Source organism: Dreissena polymorpha, chromosome 7, assembly GCF_020536995.1.
Source record: "Dreissena polymorpha isolate Duluth1 chromosome 7, UMN_Dpol_1.0, whole genome shotgun sequence".
Classification (NCBI taxonomy): Eukaryota; Metazoa; Mollusca; class Bivalvia; order Myida; family Dreissenidae; genus Dreissena; species Dreissena polymorpha.
Window position 1 is genome coordinate 74,866,606 of NC_068361.1, and position 26,120 is coordinate 74,892,725.

Sequence of the window (26,120 nt, forward strand, 5' to 3'; positions counted from 1 at the left end):
GCTTTTGTTTAAAAAAAAATCGTATTTACAATGTGTATGGTCGAAAACACCTGGTATGAATGAAAATAGATTTACATGCGGATTTACGCCATACCTCTCCAGCCTCGCATACTAAATTAAGCTACAAAGTAGTAAAATAATGCTATTATTGTAACTGATGTCAATGCTGATTTGTTGTTTACAATTTGATGTGTAAGATATTTGAAAAAAGTTTCTTCATATCACATTTTATATTTAGTAAAACCTCGCTACTGCTGCTTTAAGCATGCTATTCTTCTTAATCTTTCAAGGAGATTTTACCCTTAAGGCAGTTGAGTCATAATGAACAAGCTATCATATATTTTGTGTCAAGGAAAAAATGTTTAACTTTTTTAGTCAGTTATCTGTCAATGTCTTTTAGCGTGTGGCCAGTTATCTCAACTGTTTATGTACTTGATTGCATATCATCAATCCGAGGAAAGAAAATTTATATGGGCCGTGCTCTGTGAAAAAGGGGTTTAATGCATGTGCGTAGTGTCGTCTCAGATTAGCCTGTGCACTCCGCACAGGCTAATCAGGGACGACACTTTACGCTTTTATGATATTTTTCGTTTCAAGAAAGTCTCTTCTTCGCAAAAAGCCAGCTTAGGCGGAAAACGTCTTCCCTGATTAGCCAGTGCGGACTTCACATGCATTAAACCCCCTTTTCACAGAGCACGACTTATATAAAAATACGCAAATTTCACACGTGTGCAGTTTATGAGAAAAACATTTTTGGTCAATATTTTTGTACAGTGTTAATTTAAATCTACAGACGCGACATGAGCAACTTCCTGTTACATGACAATTTCGTGTCAAAAGAAGCAGTTGTCAGATAAAGATCTAACTCGTCCGTCTAGACAAATAATGTTCCTACTGACAGCGAAAAGACCCTATCGGTCGTCTTTGCACATAAGGCGATCTCGCACTCTGGCTTTAATTGACAACAACGTACATTATAATTTTTTACGGTTAATGATGTGAAATGAAAACTACCGCTTACTACTTTGAGTATTTAACCCTTTGCATGCTGGGTAATTTGTCTTCTGCTAAAATGTCGTCTGCTGAATTTCTAAAATTAGAATTTTCTTCGATTTTTTCAAAGAATACTATCAGAATAGCAAACAGTTTGGATCCTGATGAGACGCCACGTTCTGTGGCGTCTCATCAGGATCCAAAACGTGACGTCTCATCAGGATCCAAACTGTTTGCAAAGGCCTTCAAAATTCGGTTCCCGCACTGAAAGGGTTAAAATGTTGTAATGTTACTGAACATGGAGCAAATAGTTGTGGTCGTTTTTGTTAACCTCGTTTTGTTTTAGAAAAGTATATTGTTTTATTTAATAAAACCAGGAAGCGTTTCGGTTTGTTTCAAAGTCACGGTGTTGCTTTGTTTTTCAATAAATATGTTGTTCGTGGGAAATTCATCTTTCAATAAATAATTCATTTTAAAAATAAATGCCTTATTAATAGCTTATATTGGTTTTACGAAATTGCGGAAAAAATCATTGACCATCAATTTATTTTTCGTTCAGAAAACATGATTTGAATTTTTCCATAATTAAATAATCAGTCATAGGAAACAGCAAATATCCATTAAGAAATAATTAAATAATCATTTATAAAAAAAAAAGCAAATAAATGCTTACATAGAAAATATGTCAGTCGAAAATATGAGACATGCGAGTTTGTTCGCCTGACATGGAAGTGGTTAAATTATGGTGGAAACTAAAAAATGCTAATGACACCGGAAATTAATTGTTTGTATCAAAATCATCCTGCATCTTTTGAAGACATAGTCTGGCTCAACAAAATACACAATCGTCATTAAAGATGCTTGAATATTGTTGGTTTTGTTCAACCTTCAAATACAATATTTTACACCAACTTTGTACAAATACATGTTTTTCGATTCGAACAATTGAAACAACTCGTTGAAAGAGCTAGCTAGAGTCAAGGTCGAAAACCGGACGCTGAACGTTTTGATTATAGAAATTTTCTGATTAAATCTCTAAATTAGCCCTGTATAATTTGATAGAACGCGGACCTTAATTAATTACCACGCCCATCTCTGGTCTGACTATCGCATTACGCAAGATTGATTTTCGAGGCAAGACACTGCATTACTTACGAAACCAAGACATGGCAGAAACGTATTTGCGAATGAGAACTCTTTGGTAACATTGCACACTCAGGTGAGTAATACGGTACATTTGTACATTTGTTTATTTAAAGAAACATATAAATGTAGTCTACGTACAGCTAAAATGTATGCTATATAAAAGTTATCGTTTTAAGTTTTCCTTACGCGTTAAATGAACATGCTTTTGAAAATAGTTTTGATTTTCATTATTGTTCTAAACTCGTATACACTTAAGCAGACCAAGGCAGTGGTTATATACTTTACATGTATAGTTGATGTAAACGTATTATTTGATTCGCGCACCATCTTCCCCCATTGTTAACCCATTTAGGCCTTTGCAAACAGCGTAGACCCCGATAAGACACCGCATGATGCGGCGTCTCATCTGGGTCTGCTCTGTTTGCTTAAAGGAAGAAATATTCTAAATATATAAAAAAATATACTAGACATCCCTAATTTTGGAAATAAATTGATCAACTTTAGAAGGATGGGAGAGTCCGCTAGGCTTAAATGGGTTAACTGTAACAGTTACTCATGAGACTGTGGTCGTTGTAATGTTATACGAGGTTTCATGATGCAAAGTGTATGTGGTATCACAGTGTATGCATAAGATCATTTGAAAGAAATACAATCGTGATTCTGATTTATTTAAAATCTGATAAATGCATATACAAGTTGCCGCCCTGAAACTGATATAAGTAACATTATTTACACAAAACGCTCTTATTGAAGATTTTTAGAGATAAAAGAACGCGTGTAATTACATCACGTTGACTCTGGTATAAACCCAACTTTGGTGACCACCACAATTTTTGACGCTATTATTAACCGAACTTTGGTGACCACCACCGCCAGTGATTGATTATGATGACACATACTGATGCTTGTATTGAAGATAATTATGGTACGGCTGAAGTTAGTATTGATGATGTTTATTGACTGCCAAAGCTCTCTGTACAGTATTCGTGCAATGAGAGGAATCCCGTTGAAGAGGGCAGTGCTGATAATGGAACAGACAGGCACACTGCTATTTAACATAAATTTAAATGAGTCGTGTTTTGAGAAAACTGGGTTTAATGCATGTTCGTAAAGTGTCGTCCCAGATTAGCCTGTGCAGTCCGCACAGGCAAATCAGGGACGACACTTTCCACCTTACATGGAGTTTCGTGTAGAAGAGACTTCCTTTAAACGAAAAATACCATAAGAGCGGAAAGTGTCGTCCCTGATTAGAAGCATGTGCGGACTTCACAGGCTAATCTGAGTAGACACTTTACGCTCATACATAAAGCCCCGTTTTCTCAGAACAAATACTTATGTAAACACTTGGTTGACTGATGCAATCTTTTCTGTGTAGCATAATAGTCCTCAGAATACATATCATATTAAAAATACTTACTTATAATACTACTTAGCTGCTTGAACTCATTTTGATGCTTGTTATTTAACTTTCTCAAGGGACATGAAATTATGCCCGAGGAAAAGTAACTCTGCAAAATTCAACAAGAACAGATTTGTCTCCCTTTAAATTTGATGTTCGATTCAAGCAGTTAGTTTTCACGGTCTTATATAAGTATATATGCTTACCTGCGAGGTATGAGTGCGTTCTCTGTATGTCGTCGGTTTCCTAGGAAACTTGTATTCGCATTTTCATTAAACCTGAAAATAGTCAAAATTTATAGTGTGTTATAGTTATGTCAGGTCTTTGATATTTAGACACTGAACCTGCAAGCTAAATTCTTTGACATAATAACATATATTGACCCCATATTTGCTGTCAGAAGGTAGCATACTATGCAACTGTTTAATCACCGATCATCGGACATGTAGATCATTATCAAACATATACAAAAATAAGAAAATAAAATCACAAAACTTGAATAACATATTTAAATTTAACGAAAATAAACCAGTTTCCAAAATATAACTTATAATAAAAATAATCATGTGTACCCCATAATAAGCACTATGCAACGACACTAAAGCACTTTCCATTGGCATTGATAATATTCACTTTACGAAGCTCGGATCACTTTTAGGAAATGCAAACGACATTTAAAAAAACATGTGTTAATCTAGCTCTTAGCCCCCCCCCCCCAAAAAAAAAAAAACACGCGCCTGTAGCCGATTAATGGATTAACATTTAACTGGATTAGCAATTGTAAGAGTAGATCTGTTTTACTTCATTAGTATTTAAAAAACAAGTACGTTATCTGAGCTAGATTTTATTTATTTTAAAAAGCCCATTTTCTAATTAAATAAATTACGTGTGCTGGTATTTCACTTAAACTATTTCGGTTGTTACGAATGAATTACGTTTACGCGTCGTGCAGGCAGAACGAACAAAGTATTTACTGTGTGACTTAAATGGCATCACCAGCAGAAGCGTGTAGAGAAAAAATACGATTAATACTTTCTTAATCGTTATTTTTTTTACCGATATTAAGTTGGATTCTATTTGTATTTTCGGTTGTATACATGTCGATAAAAGCCAAAGAACAAGTAAATCCGGCGATGAAGTAAAGTAAATCTTGGTAATTTAATAGCAACTGTAAACACAAAATTGTGGGTTTAAACGCGATAAAAAGAACAAAACAAGATAAAATAACGTACAGATGACAGCTAAGTTGACGAGCGTCATGCGGAAAAGGTCTTATGCCGTATGCGTCCAGCGAAGCTCCAGACCAGCTTGCGCATTCGCTACGATGTCCACTATTGAGACCACGGTACTGTGCGTGACTTTATAGCGGACATGTTAGCCTCTGGTCAGTCTGGTTTGGAGCTCCGCTGACCGCATATGGCATAAGACCCATTTTCGCACAACTCATTCGTATTGAAAACGAAAATAAAACCACGCAGCCCTAAGTTTTATCGCCGAGATGATCCTAAACAACTTAAAGTCCTGTTCAAAATAGCAGCGCATGACGTGACACGTTGTCTCAGCTGAATAAGTACGATAACTGTTTACCTGTTCAAACGTTGTCAAACCGTTTATATCCCCCCACGCGGGATCCGTATTAATGTATAATGTTAACAGAGTGTCAAACACACACACATTATTTAATGTAACAATAATTCGATAACATAACTTAAAGGGGCCTTTTCACAGATTTTGGCATTTTTTTAACTTATTCATTAAATGCTTTATATTGATAAATGTAAACATTGGATCATAAAAGCTCCAGTAAAAAATCAAGAAAAAAATTAAAAAAAGGAAAAGAACATTGCCCGGAGCAGGTTTCGAACCAGTGACCCCTGGAGTCCTGCCAGAGTCCTGAAGTAAAAACGCATTAGCCTACTGAGCTATTCCGCCGAGCACAAATTCTTTACGTATTTTATACATTATATAAGCAATCTTCGTAGTTTCACAAAATGTAACGACAAAAACAGAACTCTCCAAATTATTCAATCGTTTCGCGTTGCAACGCTTTATAATTTTTAGGTTTAAAAATCGTCAAAAGATGCATATAATGGCTATATTAGAGCATGGTTAATGTTCAGTATTACTGTTTCCTCACAAATATCATAACTAAAACGAAAACTTACGAATCTGAAACAACTTTTTTCAATTTTGTCAATTTACCAAAGCGTGAAAAGATCCCTTTAAGATATCTGCTTTAGGAATTTAATTGTCAACTGAACGAGCTTTCATCTGGAATTTTCCAGTCGCTCAATACGATATAGCTGAATATAATAAACCTCATGGGCAGTTGTCAGACCACGTGACTGGAAAACGCATTATTTGAGGACAATATAATGCAATGCTGCTGTAGCAAAATTCATGTCAGGTATTGATTAGAATCACAGAACGTTGGCACTTGGAGCTCATAAAGTTATAAGACCACTTTATTATTCCCATTGCTCGCACAAACGAGAAAAGTGGCTTGTAAGCGATGACAAACAGTAAGGGCGATTATTGTCTCTGAAACTATCGATTTTGAGTATATTTGCTTTCGAAGCCAGTAAACAACGATTTGGACCTTCCGGGGCTCTGGAATAAAACCTCGACATATCGTTCTTTATAAGACGATTATTCACTACAACTAAACCCGCATCACATGATCTTGCAAATGAATGTCTGTACTTACAACCCTAGCTGTATGTAAATAAGCACAACCCATCTTTACAACTCAAACATTCAACCGTATGTTACCGTAACATCTGTATAGATAATAATACAAAGGCACTTTGACTTTCTTCCATGCATACAAACTGATCGAATGATATCGGTATCAGAACTGCATGTGAACCTCGCTCTGCGAAAACGGGGCTTCATGCATGTGTGTAAAGTGTCGTCCCTGATTAGCCTGTGTAGTCCACACAGGCTTTACGCTTTCCCCCTTGACTATTCACTATTTTCGCTTAAACGAAACTTCCTTTTAGCGCACAATGCTGTAAAAGCAGAAATTTAGGGGGTGGATATACTTTGAATTATTGAACAGTCAGGAACTACAATTTTGATTTTATCACTTTAATGTGACAAATAATGAACGGTTCTACCTTTAAAGAATACAAATATCGTCTATGAAGGAGCCTTGTCGTATTGAGTATACCATGGGAGACTACTCGTTTACTACGATAGTCATGGGTATTGTCCCTTACAATAACTGAACGCAAAATAGTGAATACATTTTGTTAAATATATTGTATGTTTAAATAATTCGAATATTCGGCGATGTGATTCGGTCCGATTCAAAGTAATGACTCAAACTTGAAAAACAAGAAAATAATTCGGATGAAAACCTCCTTGAAATGTGTGTAAAGTGTCGTCACAGATTAGCCTATGCAGTCCGCACAGGCTATTTAGGGACTACACTTTTCGGCTAAACTTGACTATTGCTAAGAAGAGACTTTCTTTAAGCGAAAAATATCATAAAAGCGAAAAGTGTCGTCCCTGATTAGCCTGTGCGGACTGCACAGGCTAATCTGGAACGACACTTTACGCACATGCATGAAACCCCCTTTTTCACAGAGCGCGGCCCATACACGAATCAGAGAAACAAGATGCCCTCAGGATATGGCCAATATTGATCCCAAGTACATGATTTGAGCAAACTTGACAGAGGACCACCACACGTTGTTCGATAAAATACAATAACTGTGCATTGCGGAATCTGATATTTTAAAATTGCACACTTACTACATATAAGGGAAACAAGCAATCCACAGGGCGGGCCATTGTTTACAACATTGGCATTATTTAAAAAGCTTGGAAGAGAACAAGCATAAGACTTCACATGCCAAATACCTAACATATGATAGCAAGAAGAGAACGTCCGGGTGAGGCCAATTTTAACCCCAGGGACAACACCTGAACAAGTTGGTAAAGGGCCTACCATACGACGATACATGTAAGATTTTACACATCTTTGCCTTGACGTTTGCTATACAAAGTACATCTAAAGCATGTGGCCTCTAGGGCATGGCCCTTTTTCGCCAATCCATGGCCATTGCAATTTCAAAGAAAATTTTTCAAGTTTTCAAGGATCGGATGGTCATTCCCGTGAAGTTTCCTTAAAATCTGTCAAGCGTCTAAGGCGCAAAAGTCGTGTGAAGGAAACTTGTACGCACGCCATCACGCACGGATTGACGGAAGACGAACATAACATTATCCTTAAAGCTTCACGTGAACACTAGGTGTTCTAGTGAGCTTACAGTGATCTGTACAAGACAGCAATAAGTGTTCAACAAGCAATACATAATATATGCATTTGATTGTGGTGTGTGAGAGTATCAGTTGGTTCGAGTTATAGGAAAACAAGTATATAACACGCCCCTGAGTTGCCAATCATACATGTATAGAGAACATTTCCAAAGGATGTGTGCTTTTTAGATGAGCCCCATTTGATTGACCAACACAACTGATAGTGTTAATTTTTGCCATACTTTTACAACAAGAACCATCACAACCACCAACAACTGCTATTATCAACTTCCCGTCTGTAACTGCCATTTCGGACCAAACTGATATGCCACCTTTATCGTTATCATTATAATCATCGTCAACATCATCAGCAGCAACAGTCACAATAGTTTTCATCATAACGATCGATACTACCACTACCACTACCAATTGTTCCAAGAAATCATTATGATAATCATCATAATCCTCATAATCACGATTGACCACCACTACCAACACCGCTACCATGACAACCAAAATTAACTCCACTTATTTCACAACCATGATTACGACTTCCATTACAACCGCATCAACCATTACTACTATCATCATCATTTACATCGCTACCATCGTCATCACCACTACATGCGCTACCAAACCGACCTCAATTACCTCCACCACCATGAATCTGATGTCAACACCACACACTGTCCATCAAATTATCATTATTATTATTGTTTAACAACCAGATTTCGATATTGATCATTCGTCTGCCTGAAGATATCCGTGCATACTTCAAGTTCAATCCTCACAGGAACCAATTACCAAAGCAAGAAAATATTTGTGAAAATCCGCTTTGGGTTAAGAAAAATGACGAGTTCATTAGTGTACGTGTTAATGCGTTTACTGGAATACGCGTTCCTACGATGATCCGATTAACATTTCATAACAATACATTATATTTTCCATTATTATAATTATTATGCATATATGCGTACTATGAAATCAATTTTGAGTTGAAAATTATTATATTAATCCTTGTTCAGTAAAGAAAGTTTTAATGACGCGTCAATTGCAAGTAAAAGCAATGCGGGCAAAATGCGAGTAGCTTTCACATAGGGCTTGAAATTCCACATAGGGCTTGAAATTCCACATAGGGCTTGAAATTCCACATAGGGCTTGAAATTTCACATAGGGCTTGAAATTTCACATAGGGCTTGAAATTCTATTCGATTCCAGTGCTAAGCAGGCAGTCAAACAAAATGACCACGCCGCTGCCGCCGCCGTTTCCTGGTTACTGGTGCCGGTAGTAAGAAACAATTCCAAAAGTTACCAAACAACAAGCCCTTTTTGAATATGCCGCAATTTCAACAGTTAACAAACAATAAGCGGTTTTTGAATATGCCGTAGATTTTAGAGACGGTGTTCTCTTTTACAGATGACTATAACCAGCTATGAGCCTATGATATACAATAATAATATGGCTTCTAAGATTCGAGTCCAAGCTCAAACACGAGACACTAACCCTAAGACGCTTCAGACTAGAACACACAGAACTAGTATCTAGTATCTAGTATCTTGCACTTATCCCACATCTGAGGAGGACGGCAAAATAACATGGAAATCTCTACAAATGTCACAAGGACATGTTTGCTATCGTTTGACTTCAAGTATGTGAGTCGCGCTCTGTGAAATAGGGGTTTAATGCATGTGCCTAAAGTGTCGACCCAGATTAGCCTGTGCAGTTCGCATACGCAAATCAGTGGTGACACTTTCCGCTTTTATTGTTTTCTTTAATAGGAAGACTCTTCTTTACAAAAATCCAGATAAGGCGGAAAATGTCGCCCCTGATTAGCCTGCGCGGACTGCACAGGCCAATCTGGGACGACACGTTACGCACATGCATAAAACCATTTCTCATAGAGCGCAGTTCACATATTCTGAGTAATCCTCACTGCTTAAGCACAGTGTTAGATGTTATATAACTTGAAGTGCAGTTAATATTCTAGTAGGGATACAACCATACGGTTAAACCTGTATTGCAATACATGTATATTTCGATGAAGCACACCCGAACTGAATTTACGTATCAATGCAAACGAATGAAGTATGAACAGAAATGGAACGCTGATAGTATACATCTTGAACGTGTGTTTATTATTTTCCATCTTTAATTCACATAGCAGTTCAGTGTCACTACCGTATCCATATTAACTAAATGTCAAGTTGCGAATTGAACATGTATTTTAAATTATATAAATTATACGTAACGAATTTGACTGAAATATCATTTATAAAAACAACAACGCACACACAGTCACACACAAAAACCATCTGATGACAGTCTACCACTTGGATAACGACCCAACGTGTCTAATTACAGTTGCATCACTGAAAATATCTCGAAATACTTAGCTTATGTCTTAAATCAAGTAATACAACATTTACAGGCGTATGATTAAGACCCACACATACTTTATAATTAAGATAAAGAATGTTTAATTGGAAATTGACTGCTTCTTTGTTACTTGTTGAAATAGAAGAACGTACATATTTTCTCAGATAAGAAACTATTCATAATCAATTAATATTTATGATGTAAGCAACTTACTGCAAGTTGTTCTGTTAGTTGTTCTTGAAAAATACTGTTTTGATATCAATAATAACAGCTATTTACAAACTATGGGTACTGCTATGGGTAGTCTTATGGCACCGTTTTATGCTTCACGTTTTATGGGAAATTTTAAGGAAGATTTTCTTAGCAATTCGACTATTAAACCATATATTTGGCTTAGAGTTTTGGTAGACTTATGCGAACACGCATCGATGTATTCCTTTAGTATAAAGTCTTCTGCGTTGTTTGATACCAAGGTTTTGCAATTCGTTCGAAATCGAAAATTTATAGAGCTTCGAAAATGTGCCAAGATCAGCATTTCAGCGGTCTTAGTTACATATACACCTCGTTATATATATATAAACAAAAATTCGACTCATTTTTTATGTTTCGGTTATTTTGTATAACAAATGAACCATGCTGCTAATGCCGTGTTCCTGCGGTTTATAAATTCCCCACCATATCATATGCAAATGCAAATATTGATTAAACATAACCTTATAACATATTTTCGCGAATAAACATGTCACAATCATGCATGCCAATACCAAGCGTTTAAATTTGAGTCTTACACAATTTCTGACCATGAAACCACAATTTTCTGGGTTAAAAACAACCTATGGCATTTCTATTAATAGTGCAATACCGTACGGCGATACGATATACCGTTTGAATGTACCGCGGTATACCGTATACTATACCGGTATATCGTTGCACCCCTATATATCCTATTTAAGGTCACTTCTTTCGTACAAGCTCTTTATCTATCGTTATAGTTCAGGTACATATTGCTGTAATTGATTCTATGCAATGATTACACGAACATCAACATACTGCATGTGAATGACTCATCGCAAATCCGACAGGTGTTTTATCTGTTATGCGTCTTCGCCTTGAAATATGGCGGAACCTCGCATTGTGTATATACGTTTCGCTCTTTGAAAAAGGGGGTTTATTGCATGTGCATAAAGTTCCGACTTAAGGAAGCTTTTTGTTCAAAGGATGTGTCTTCTTACCAAAAATCTAGTTTAGGCGGAAAGTGTCGTCTCTGATTAGCCTGTGTGGACTGCACAGTCTAATCTGAGACGACACTTTACACACAAGCATCAAAACCCTTTCACAAAGTGACGCTCACTTGTTGGTGATGCTGATATGCCGCGATCGGCTGGTAAAACGCTTAAGCAAACAGAACCGTACTGATTCGGTCAGGGTCCGAACTTAATACAGTAGCCTAGGGTAAATCCATTCTATACATAGATGGTGACGTCACTATGTTATTGTCACCATGAGACCGGTAAATGAGGGTAAATCGACTTTTAACCCTTTGACTGCTGTGAAATTTGTCGTCTGCAAAAAATGTCGTCTGCTGAATTTCTAAAATTAGCATTTTCTTTGATTTTTTTTTCAAAGAATACTATCAGAATAGCAAACAGTTTGGATCCTGATGATACGCCACGTTCTGTGGCGTCTCATCTGGATCCAAACTGTTTGCAAAGAACTTCAAAATTCGGTTCCAGCACTGAAAGGGTTAACGAGCGTCTGCTATATCCGATGTGCTGTCAATATCAAATCGTGTTCGAAAATGGAGAACTGCCATTTGTTGAGAGATATATATGTATAATAATCACAATGGCATACTAAGGAAGCAAATATGTTTATACCAGGTTTAAGACATGAATCGCAAGTTCGGAAATATTTTCTTTTTGGAATTAGTCTTCAATAAAATGAATAATTTGTCTTAACACGATATTCGCTCGTTTTTCTATAGACACAAGATGAAGACATACTTTTGTTTAACAACCGTTTATAGAAAATATTATTAAAGAACAAGTTTCACTATTTCTTCATATATTTTGTTCAAAAGGCTTTTTCAATGGTTGTTTTTACAAAATGGCTACATTTTCTTTATGTTACTTAACAAAACAATTTTATATATTGACGTCAAAACACAAATTAACAGGAAATGACGCCATTGCGTCAAAACGGCAGCGACGGCAAAGATTATGATAAGAACCTTGAATTCCTTGTTACCGGATCAGATAATAGTCGTGCGCAGGCCGACAGGCAACAATACATCAAACACAATTTCAGAAATGTCTTAACATTTTATCACAAAGAATATCTACTCCGTGTGGTGCACTATTTGCCAGGGGATTTTGTGGTGCACTATTTGAAATGGCATTTTGTGGAGGAATATTTGCACGACATTTGCATCATGTTGTCATCAAGCATTCCGGAGGTGGCATTGCATATTTAACGGTTCACTATAGTTGGTATTGAGCTTCATCGCACGATTGGTTTTTAAAAGCCTGCGCTTGTTTCTCCCACTATCTGTTAATTCATAAAATCAGTGCATGTTTATGCTTGGCATTTATACAAATGCCAATGTATTCGCATTCTCAAGTTCATGTTCTACCGTAAATATCATGGTTTTCAAACACAAACATTCTAGATTTAGGGGTCATGCTAGTCATACATTCCTTCAAAGTGATATGATTGTCAATCTTATATTTTATTAAGTTTCTAAAATTCTCAAATCGCAGGAACCAAGAGGTGTCACGGCATTCCCTTTTTCAAGACCATATTTCCGGTGCGAAATACTAAGGGACAGCAAACTGCCCTGTTTGGGACGCGTCCCTTTTTTGCCTTTTGAATTTTCAAATTAAAATCGGTAATATAACGTAAAATATGCTAAAAAATATTGTAAAACATTTGAATTATATTACGCTGCTTTCATACATTTAAAGGGGTTCCTGTTAATAAAAACACATTAAAGCCCACATCTGCTTTTAGCAGCCGCACGAACATCGTCTCCCCTGTACATGTCTATGTGTGATCACCATGGCGTTTTACCTGGCACTCGTTTAACTTTCGATAAATTAAAACTTAAAATATTCCTTTTTCATAATATTCTGTTACTTGTTATGTATTTCGTGTTTAATTGCTCGTGGTAAGCAGATTTTACTCATGCGCTCTACATTGCACCATAGTCAACGCCTTACCCTTTCTACGACATACGTAAAGCACTGTCGAGGTGCGTGAAGTTGGCTTGCCGTTCGACGTTCGACATAAGTTCAACATTCAAATAACCGAATGTCCAGCTGGCTCGGCATTCCAGCTCGACATTCAGTTCGGCATTCGCATATAGTGTTGTATGCTTATTTTCGAATGTCGAGCTGGCTCGGCATCCAGCTCGACATTCAGTTCGGCATTCGCATACAGTGTTGTATGCTTATTTTCGAATGTCGAGCTGGCTCGGCATTCCAGCTCAACATTCAGTTCGACATTCGGATTTAGTGTTGTACAATAATTTTTGAATGTCGAGCTGGCTCGGCATTCCAGCTCGACATTCAGTTCGGCATTCGCAAATAGTGTTGTATGCTTATTTTCGAATGTCGAGCTGGCTCGGCATTCCAGCTCGACATTCAGTTCGGCAATCGCATCTAGTGGTGTATGCCTATTTTCGAATGTCGAGCTGGCTCGGCATTCCAGCTCGCCATTCAGTTCGACATTCGTATATAGTGTTGTACAATTTTTTTTTTAATGTCGAGCTGGCTCGGCATTCCAGCTCGACATTCAGTTCGACATTCGGATATAGTGTTGTACAATAATTTTTGAATGACGAGCTGGCTCGGCATTCCAGCTCGTCATTCAGTTCGACATTCGTATATAGTGTTTCACATATTTTTTAATGTCGAGCTGGCTCGGCATTCCAGCGCGACATTCAGTTCGGCAATCGCATATAGTTCTGTATGCTTATTTTCGAACGTCGTGCTGGCTCGGCATTCCAGCTCGACATTCAGTGCGGCATTCGCATATAGTGTTGTATGCTTATTTTCGAATGTCGAGCTGGCTCGGCATTCCAGCTCGCCATTCAGTTCGACATTCGGAGATAATGTTGTACAATAATTTTTCATTGACGAGCTGGCTCGGCATTCCAGCTCGACATTCAGTTCGACATTCGGAGAGAGAGTTTTACAATAATTTTTTAATGACGAGCTGGCTCGGCATTCCAGCTCGACATTCAGTTCGACATTCAGAGAAAGTGTTGTATATTTTTTTTAATGTCGAGTTGGCTCGGCACTCCAGCTCGACATTCAGTTCGGCATTCGCAAATAGTGTTGTATGCTTATTTTTGAATGTCGAGCTGGCTCAGCATTCCAGCTCGACATTCAGTTCGACATTCGAAAATAGTGTTGTACAATAATTTTTGAATGTCGAACTGGCTCGGCATTCCAGCTCGACATTCAGTTCGGCATTCGCAAATAGTGTTGTATGCTTATTTTTAAATGACGAGCTGGTTCGGCATTCCAGCTCGACATTCAATTCGGCATTCGCATATAGTGTTGTATGCTTATTTTTGAATGACGAGCTGGCTCGGCATTCCAGCTCGACATTCAGTTCAACATTCGGATATAGTGTTGTACAATAATTGTTGAATGACGAGCTGGCTCGGCATTCCAGCTCGACATTCAGTTCGACATTCGGAGATGGTGTTGAAAAATAATTTTTGAATGACGAGCTGGTTCGGCATTCCAGCTCGACATTCAGTTCGACATTCGGATAAAGTGTTGTACAATAATTTTTGAATGACGAGCTGGCTCGGCATTCCAGCTCGACATTCAGTTCGGCATTCGCAAATAGTATTGTATGCTTATTTTTTTATGACGAGCTGGTTCGGCATTCCAGCTCGACATTCAGTTCGGCATTCGCTTAAGGTGTTGTATGCTTATTTTTGAATGACGAGCTGGCTCGGCATTCCAGCTCGACATTCAGTTCGACATTCGGATATAGTGTTGTACAATAATTTTTGAATGACGAGCTGGCTCGGCATTCCAGCTCGACATTCAGTTCGACTTTCGGAGAAAGTGTTGTAAAATAATTTTTGAATGACGAGCTGGCTCGGCATTCCAGCTCGACATTCAGTTCGGCATTCGCAAATAGTGTTGTATGCATATTTTCGAATGTCGAGCTGGCTCGGCATTCCATCTCGACATTCAGTTCGGCATTCGCATATAGTATTGTACAATAATTTTTGAATGACGAGCTGGCTCGGCATTCTAGCTCGACATTCAGTTCGGCATTCGCATTTAGTGTTGTATGCTTATTTTCGAATGTCGAGCTGACACGGCATTCCAGCTCGACATTCAGTTCGGCATTCGCATACAGTGTTGTATGCTTATTTTCGAATGTCGAGCTTGCTCGGCATTCCAGCTCGACATTCAGTTCGGCATTCGCTTATAGTGTTGTATGCTTGTTTTCGAATGTCGAGCTGGCTCGGCATCCCAGCTCGACATTCAGTTCGACATTCGGAGATAGTGTTGAACAATACTTTTTGAATGACGAGCTGGTTCGGCATTCCAGCTCGACATTCAGTTCGACATTCGCATATAGTGTTGTACACTAATTTTTGAATGACGAGCTGGCTCGGCATTCCAGCTCGACATTCAGTTCGACATTCGGATATAGTGTTGTACAATAATTTTTGAATGACGAGCTGGCTCGGCATTCCAGCTCGACATCCAGTTCGACATTCGGAGATTGTGTTGTACAATAATTTTTGAATGACGAGCTGGCTCGGCATTCCAGCTCGACATTCAGTTCGACATTCGGAGAAAGTGTTGTACAATAATTTTTGAATGACGAGCTGGCTCGGCATTCCAGCTCGGCATTCAGTTCGGCATTCGCATACAGTGTTGTATGCTTATTTTTGAATGACGAGCTGGCTCGGCATTCCAGCTCGAAATTCAGTTCGGTATTCGCATACAGTGTTGTATGCTTATTTTGAATGACGAGCTGGCTCGGCATTCCAGCTCGACATTCAGTTCGACATTCGGATATAGTGTTGTACAATAATTTTTTAATGAAAAGCTCACTCGGCATTCCAGCTCGACATTCAGTTCGACATTCGGAGATGGTGCTGTAAAATAATTTTTGAATGACGAGCTGGCTCGGCATTCCAGCTCGACATTTAGTTCGACATTCGGAGAAAGTGTTGTACAATAATTTTTGAATGACGAGCTGGCTCGGCATTCCAGCTCGACATTCAGTTTGGCATTCGCAAATAGTGTTATATACATATTTTCGAATGTCGAGCTGGCTCGGCATTCCAGCTCGACATTCAGCTCGGCATTCGCATATAGTATTGTACAATAATTTTTGAATGACGAGCTGGCTCGGCATTCCAGCTCGACATTCAGTTCGGCATTCGCATATAGTGTTGTATGCATATTTTCGAATGTCTAGCTGGCTCGGCATTCCAGCTCGACATTCAGTTCGGCATTCGCTTATAGTATTGTTTACTATTGTTGTCTATAGTTTGTTTATTTAATTGGCGAGAGACGACCGATGGACGGCCGACGGTTGGACGAGGGACGACCGATGGACGTCCGACGGTTAGAAGAGGGCCGACATATGGACGGCCGTCGTTTATCCATCGGTCGGCCCTCGCCATACAGTCGGTCGTCCATCGGTTGTCCATCGGTTGTCCATCGGTCGTCCACCGGTCGTCCCTCGTCCAACCGTCGTTCGTCAATATGACGTCCCTCGCCCAACCGTTGGTCGTCCATAGGTCGTCCATCGGTCGTTTAACAGTCGTCCAACGGTCGACTATCGGTCGTCAATCGGTCGTCCATCGTCCAACCGTCGTTCGTTCATATGTCGTCCCTCGCCCGAGAGTCGGTCGTCCATCGGTCGTCCCTCGTCGATCGGTCGTCCATTGGTCGTCCCTCGTCCAACTGTTGCCCGTACATCGGTCGTCAATTGTCTGCCCTTGTCCGTCCGTCGGTTGTCCATCGGTCGTCCCTTATCCGTCTGTCGGTCGTCCATCGGTTATCCCTCGTCCAAAAGTCGTTCGTCATATGTCATCCCTCGCCCAACCTTTGGTCGTCTATCGGTCGTCCATAAATCGTCCCTCGTCGATCGGTCGTCCATCGGTCGTCCCTCGTCCAACTGTTTGCCGTCCATCGGTCGTCGATTGTCTGTCAATGTCCGTCCGTCGGTCGTCCATCGGTCGTCCCTTATCCATCTCCCGGTCGTCCATCGGTTATCCCTCTCCCGTCCGTCGGTCATCGGTTGGTCGTCCATCGATCAGCTCGACATTTAAAAATTATTGTACAATACTATATGCGAATGCCGAGCTGAATGTCGAGCTGGAATGCCGAGTTAGCTCTCCTTTCAAAAATTATTTTACAGCACTATATCCGAATGTCGAACTGAAAGTCGAGCTGGAATGCCGAGCCAGCTCGACATTGAAAAAAAATGTACAAAAGTATATCTGAATGTCGAACTGAATGTCGAGCTGGAATGCCAAGCCAGCTCGTCATTTAAAAATTATTGTACAACACGTTCTCCGAATGTCGAACTGAATATCGAGCTGGAATGCCGAGCCAGCTCGTCATTCAAAAATTATTGTACAACACTGTCTCCGAATGTCAAACTGAATGTCGAGCTGGAATGCCGAGCCAGCTCGTCATTCAAAAACTATTGTACAACACTATATACGATTGTCGAAATGAATGTCGAGCTGGAATGCCGAACCAGCTCGTCATTCAAAAAGTATTGTTCAACACTATCTCCGAATGTCGAACTGAATGTCGAGCTGGAATGACGAGCCAGCTAGACATTCGAAAATAAGCATACAACACTATATGCGAATGCCGAATTGAATGTCGAGCTGGAATGCCGTGCCAGCTCGTCATTCAAAATTTTTTGTACAATACTATATGCGAATGCCGAGCTGAATGTCGAGCTGGAATGCCGAGCCAGCTCGACATTCAAAAAAATTGTACAACACTTTCTCCGAATGTCGAACTGAATGTCGAGCTGGAATGCCGAGCCAGCTCGTCATTCAAAAATTATTGTACAACACTATATGCGAATGTCGAACTGAATGTCGAGCTGGAATGCCGAACTAGCTCGTCATTCAAGAAGTAATGTTCAACACTATCTCCGAATGTGGAAGCTCGACATTCAAAAGTAAGCATACAACACTATTTGCGAATGCCGAACTGAATGTCGAGCTGGAATTCCGAGCCAGCTCGACATTCAAAAAAAATTGTACAACTCTTTCTCCGAATGTCGAACTGAATGTCGAGCTGGCATGCCGAGCCAGCTCGTCATTCAAAAATTATTGTACAACTCTTTCTCCGAATGTCGAACTGAATGTCGAGCTGGCATGCCGAGCCAGCTCGTCATTCAAAAATTATTGTACAACTCTTTCTCCGAATGTCGAACTGAATGTCGAGCTGGAATGCCGAGCCAGCTCGTCATTCAAAAATTATTGTACATCATTCTCTCCGAATGTCGAACTGAATGTCGAGCTGGAATGCCGAGCCAGCTCGACATTCGATAATAAGCATACACCACTATATGCGAATGCCGAACTGAATGTCGAGCTGGAATGCCGAGCCAGCTCGACATTCGAAAATAAGCATACAAAACTATATGCGATTGCCGAACTTAATGTCGAGCTGGAATGCCGAGCCAGCTCGACATTCACAAAACATTGTACAACACTATCTCCGAATGTCGAACTGAATGTCGAGCTGGAATACCGAGCCAGCTCGTCATTCAAAAATTAATGTACAACACTATATCCGAATGTCGAACTGAATGTCGAGCTGGAATGCCGAGCCAGCTCGTCATTAAAAAATTATTGTACAACACTATATCCGAATGTCGAACTGAATGTCGAGCTGGTATGCCGAGCCAGCTCGACATTCAAAAAAATGTTCAACACTATATGCGATTGCCGAACTGAATGTCGAGCTGGAATGCCGAGCCAGCTCGACATTCGAAAATAAGCATACAACACTGTATGCGAATGTCGAACTGAATGTCGAGCTGGAATGCCGAGCCAGCTCGACATTCGGTAATTTGAATGTTGAAATAATGTCGAACGTCGAACGGCGAGCCAACTTCACGCACCTGCACACTGTCGTGTTTAACTCTATAATGCAGATTTATAATTGATTGTTCAACACCTGGCAAATAGGATTGCACTAAAATTTAATTTAAGGATGACACTAGTCGGAGGACGGATGTTTAACATTAAAGAGCGATAACTTCGTAAAGATAACTCTGAAAAGAATCAAGTCTTGAATATGTACATGTATCAGTAAGAAGCACACAGACTATTCTAAATACCATTCATCATGTACCGTATACATCTCAACTGCAGACTTTGAAGTTTGAAAATGATTGAAATTCGAAGCTAGAATAAGCACGTGTGTTTGATAATCAACCCTTTTCCCATATATTTGATGAAAAAGCGTAACTCAATGGGAGCATGCGGTAACTAGATATATTGCGTATCCATACAATATCTGAATTTCTTAATTTCTTAAAGATATAGCTCAAAAAGAGTTTACAACAGATAAAGAACACAGTTTGAAGTCTAGGTGGAACGCAATGTCTGATGAATCGCAATTCGATTTAAGTGTTTTAATGTTCACTTCGTGTAAATCACTTGGCGTTTCTCATAAGCTTCCTATAATATTGAGTAGGTCTCTCAATTCATTTACAAGTGTAGTACGCTGGTTGAGTCAGAGAATTTACACATACAACATAATAATTGAGTCAGTTAATTCTCGCGTACAATAAGATAGTTTAGTAAGTTCAATTTAAACGTACAATACGAATGTGAAGATGATCAAGTCAGTATATTGCCATGTGAAGCGATGATTTAGTCCGTTTACACGTGCAGTATGATGGTTATGTCGGTTAATATAAACGTGCAGTATGATACTTATGTAAGTAGGTTAACACTTGCGATACGATGGTTACGTCCGTTAATTTGCACGTGCAATATTGTGGTTAAATCAGCTAATTTACACTTGCATAAAGATGGTTAAGTCCGTTAATTTGAACATTTCAATATGACGATGAAAACAGTTAATTTGCGCGCGCAATGCGAATGTACACGTGCAATATGATGTTAAAACCAGCAAATTTACACGTGCAATATTGTGTTAAAACCAGCTAATTTACACGTGCAATATGATGGTTCATTGAGACTGATACACGTGTGTATCTTACAAACATTAAATTAATATGTTTTATTTTAAATTGATCATCTCTTATTCTTCTACAGTGTTAGTTTTATACAGTGTTTGCCATTTTTGTCTTACTCAGTCTCAAGAAAGTAACATAAAAAAACTTTGCCAAGATTTACTTGGTAAGCTAAAACAAAGTTAATGATAAGTGTTTCCTTAAATTCCACATACAGTTCCAGACGTATATTATCGGGGACTTAATATATACGGTTTAGTGGACGATAATCGTATCTGATATTGATATATTAATCACTAACAACACTTTTACGCTCAACCCTGATTTACTTTTAAACATTTGACGACCTGGTAATTATATTCGAGTGTACCTAATTTATAATTTATTATTTATAATTTCAGTGCAATTGTTCCGTCATTCGAAAGCAACACTTGTTCAATTTATTTCATTTCGTGTTACTGTAGACTAACGTTTTCTTGTTTAAATTTAACAGTACACTGATCCGTAAAATATGTTAAATCCCGCATTGCTGTTGTATTTAATATATTGTTATGTTGCCACCCCTGAAAGAACTGTTAATTGTCGGGATGAGCTGACTAATCACCAAAAACAGTAACAGTATAGAAAACATTTGGATTAAAGACTTAATCATTTTAAACAAGAGATGTGTTTGTCAGAAACACAATGCCCCCTATCGCGCCGCTTTGAAGCCATATATTTCACCTTTGACCTTGAAGGATGACCTTGAACTTTCACCACTCAAAATGTGCAGCTACATGAGATACGCATGCATCCCAAATATCAAGTTGCTATCTTCAATAATGCAAAAATTATTGCAAAATTTTTAACCAAGGTTAAAGTTTTGGGACACACACAATGAATGAACGAATGACAGACTGACAGACCAAAAAACAATATGTCCCCGATCTTTCGATCCGGGGGCATAAAAAACGTCGGTTTGGATTTAGAAACACTTTAAATTAAAGTATTCATTTAGAACAACATCTGGAGGCATTGGTATATAAACGGATTAATGTTTATAAATTAGCGCATTTGCATAGATTTAAATAGTTGACGTTCATGTTTATTGGCTATTTAAAGCCACTCGCGTATGTATACGGATTACCAAGCTGTGGTTTACGTAAGAAAATAGTCATAACACAAATTGAAGTAACATAATTAATTTTATTCTTATTTCGCACGAAGAAAGCTGTACTTTCGTTGAATGTCGTTCATGACTGTACAACAACACATGCTCATTTGCATAATTCCATACGCCAACTTGCCAACTTGCAAAGAAGTTAGAACACACAGTCGCTGCAATTCTTTCAAATGTGTATTGCAGGGTCCTGTTTAGACTTCTACAGTCATTTCTGTGAAACAAATAACATCACGGTTATGTTTAACAATGCGTTTCAGCTCCTACAAACCTCCCTGTATAAACGGCGTGTTGCCATTCTGAGATTTTTGGGACAGTAACCTGATTTTTTCCCCTAAGAAAATGTACCATTGAAGGCTGAAACACAAAAAGGCATAACATTTCTTACGGTTTTATATTTTTTCAAGGACTTAATTCTAGTCCGTGACGGTGTAAAGTAGACGCATTCCAATCATTTCAATACGTCTGGTGACCCAGATGCTTATCAGCAGGCGTTTGTAAGTATCGGAATAAGTAACAGTGTTTTTTTCACAAGGTTACAATACACTAAATGATCGCTTCATGTACGCTTCATGTAGGCATGTACGCTTCATGTAGGGCTGTACTCTCTAAAAAAATATCATAGTTGACAGCAGTGCTCCAGCTAGAATTTGAAAAGGGCAGGGTGGCTTTTTTGTCAAAAGGGCACTTTCGACGCGCAGTATTTTGTGAAAAGGGCACTTTCGACGCGCAGTATTTTGTGAAAAGGGCACGTTCGAGCGCGCGGGTGTTTCTGGAATGCTTTCTATTGCATGTTAATTTATATGTTATAAATAATTGTATTATTCCCATTATTATCAAACCATTCAAATATAATGTCTACAATGAGGATTAAACTAATTACAATGTAATAAGAGATTTATGAATTATCATATGTAAAAAAAAAAAAAAAAAAAAAATTTTTTTTTTTTTTTTTTTTTTTGAGGGGGGGGGGCAGGGCGGGGGTTCGGGGGGGCAGGGCGGAGGTTCGGGAGGGCAGGGCGCGGCGCCCTTCGATTTAGGCCTAGCTGGAGCACTGGACAGGAAGGCATGTTTTACACTTTTTACCATTATTCGGGTGTTATCTTGCGGAGATAATGGTAGGGCATGAATAGGTGTTCACTACTGAATCCCTGAAATATGATGAACTTGAAGACTATAGTAAACCATTGCACTAGAAAAGGTTACATTCCACTAAGAAACGGCCGAAAAAAAAGTTGCAAAAACAGTCGATTTTGATTTGTGTCAAGTTCTTTCTTGCATTGTGCATGACATATCTTTTTTATTGCATAAATCGATTCCGCTTAGAATGGCCTTTAAGAAAAGGTATGGTAATGGGGGTCTCTATGTGCAAAATGTTGCATTTATTTTTGCTCAAAGTTGTCGCTTTTACATTGAATTATATAGGGAAACTATTTAGTGTATTATGACCACAAATAGGGGAATGGTGGCGGGGCCCGTCCAAAGGGGAAAAACGCGTCGTTATTTAGGAAAAGGGGAAAACTAAAAATTCACTCTTTTATATGTTATGAAATTTATTATATGAATACATATGTATGTATGAATGTTATATTCACAGCTGAATTTCTCTGTCCTTTTTCTAAAATAAATTCCCAATGATTTTTTCAACATTAGTTTCGGACAGTTTAGCCTTCATGCACACTCTCAGTTTTCCAAGCCGTTTTGAGTCTAATTGGGACTTTCTAATCGATAAAATGGCAAATTTGAGCATTTTGTAATCAATAAAATAGACCACATTGGAATGTTTTTATCATCAAATATTGACACAATATATGCAGATACATCAGGCCTTTTCCTGGCCATTTTGGGAAAAGCATGAAATTCATATGAAAAGTACACTGATTTGGGAAATACTAATTTAATGTAACTCTTTGTAATACATGTAATTCAAAATCATATTATATTATTAATTTGTTATATACTTTGTTAGGTGTTATGAAATAAATATTTATTATAAGAGAGTTCTTAAAAAAATCTGAAGGGGATTTTTTCTACAAAATCGGGGAAAAATATATACTCTTTTTTGAGGGGAATGGGGCCGAATATCGGCCCCGAAATTGCCATAAAAACACTGAGTAACCATGTAACCAGTTAACAGCGTCGATAGCGGCGTAGTCATGGTGCTTGGATGGTTGCTAAGAACTGGTAGAAATGGGAATTGCGAGCCCTATGCAACAGCTATGTTACTTGGTTGAACAAATGATAAGCAAGTGTGTGTGTGTGGGGGGGGGGGGGGGGGGTCAACTCCTTGCTTAAAGAATGAACTTTGATATTTTGCTGTTTGTCTAAAAAGTACCTCCTTCTGTATAGTGTAATACAACCTAAGTAATTGTCGAAAAGTAAAAAGAATGTAAGGAGCTGTCACATGCCCTGTTTCAAATTAACTGCATACACTGCGCATCGCATAAACACGATTAAATGCCGCTAACATGCATATCAGTTTTTGCGGTTATATCACTAGACGCACAATAACCTGAACATAAAAGACAATTTTTATAACATATTAACATCGTACCAAGCGTTGTCAGTTATAGTTAGTGTATTACCATGACGACGTGGAACTATTGATTCCATATGTGAAATGCAATAACCGGGTCTTGTATATGATCAGCGAAATACATGCTACAATCTACATAATTTATTCCATAATGTATCGTATTTTATAGGCAGATAAATACCTTCTCCATAAACACCTAGTACGCAGGTGATAAAAACATCGCAGATATTTGACTCGTGTCTATCAACGCATGCCGTAATTACAACCGAACTGATGACAATAAGTTCAATTATATATCTAGTTTTTTAGCAGGCGTGGCTTTAAAATGTTCATAATTTCGTATTAATTATTTACTACAAACAATATACAAGTTTATGCATAGAATATGGAACTGTTAAGTTACTTTAATTTTATTCCTACCTAGTATTTTTTTCACCTTTTGGGAATGGGGCCGGGTCCCTTGGGATTGCTAAAAATCGCGGCGTTAAGACACAAATTGGTACTTAGTGGTGTTGTTGTTTTGCAAACAAATGCTTTAAAATTGAGAAAAGACTTGTGTTCAATATTATATTTTAAGGTTTACCGGTATTTTATGGAGCTATATGAGAGATGAACTAAATGTTTATTTATTTTTTGGTGGGGGCGGGAATCACTCATTGGGAATGTTTAAGATCCATGCTGTTGTTTGCGACTATTATCCAGTTTTTCAGCTTTTTTGGAAGATAGCCAATGGCTTTGAAATATGGAATTTTATCGGCATTTTCAAGAAATTGGGAGAATAAATTGGGATTTAACACTACATTAATGCGTTTAACATCTTTAATCACAAAAAACATCACAAACACCATCAAGATCAACAGTTTTGCACATAATAATAATAACACTCTTGTATCAGGCACCATTTTATTAGGAAGCGCTTCATCTTCTTCGGAAGAACTACTGCTTTCAACATGTTGAATATCAGTCAGCACTTTGCTTTCGGAAATCAAAGATAACAATGCAAAAGAGTCACTTGTTACTAAATTACCATCATTAACAATGGAAGGAGTTTCAATAGGAGGACTTAGTAATTTAGAAGTGTAAGGAAGGTACTGGAGTCTGGTGCTTGTAATGTTGGGCTTTAACCCATTTATGCCAAGCGTCCAGAAAAAAGGCCTTAGCAAACAGCGTAGACCCAGATGAGACGCCGCATGATCAGGGTCTGCGCTGTTTGCTTAAAGGAATTTCTATAAGAAATATTCTAAATAGAGAACTAAATATAATAGACATCCCTAATTTTGGAAATAAATTGTTCCAATTTAGAAGGATGGGAGAGTCCACTAAGCACACAATTTTAATGGGTTAATGGCAGCGAAATATTGACTCCATAGCCGCCTAGTACGCAGATGGATAAAAATCGCCGAGTTTTACTGTTTCCTTTCTAAGCATGCCGTCAAATCAAAGGATGACGATCAATTCAATAGGCTAATAAGGGACCCCACTTTCTGCTAACACTGGATTTTCGTTAAGAAGAGACCTTCTTTAAAGGCAACTAGAGCTTTGTCACAGACGTAACGAATACCCCCACCTGCCGCATTGACACAGAATATTTTGCATGTTGTCTTTACAAAAAACAGCGGACAATATGCTCAATTTTTATAATGCACTTAGTGACTCCGTGACCTAGTTTTTAACCCGGCATGACCCATATTTGAACTTGACCTAAACATCATCTAGATACAACATCTGACCAAGTTTGGTGAAGATCGGATGAAAACTACTTAATTAGAGAGCGGACACTTAATACGGACGACCGACCGACAGACCGACAGACCGACCGACCGAAAGACAGACAGACAGACAAGCTCACTCCTATATACCCCCCTAAACTTCGTTTGTGGAGGTATACAAACGATTAAAGCGGAAAGTGTCGTCCATGATTAGCATGTGCGGACTGCACAGGCTAATATGGGATGACACGTACCGCACATGCAAAGTATTCCCACAACGCGTCTCACATCACGAGCACATGTTTTTTACC

General features: G+C 38.5%; 1 protein-coding gene across 2 annotated transcripts in view; it reads right to left on the minus strand.

Moving 5' to 3' along the window:
* The window catches only part of LOC127837041 (apical junction component 1 homolog), a 223,371-nt gene that overhangs the window by 11,499 nt on the left and 185,752 nt on the right, over positions 1–26,120 (minus strand). Inside the window, exon 2 of one of the 2 annotated variants that reach the window (XM_052363796.1) lies at positions 3,745–3,816. The exons of the other annotated variant lie outside the window; for it this stretch is intronic. The gene's annotated coding sequence lies outside the window, so the exon portion shown is untranslated. The remainder of the gene's footprint in view (positions 1–3,744; positions 3,817–26,120) is intronic. 2 annotated transcript variants of the gene reach the window in all.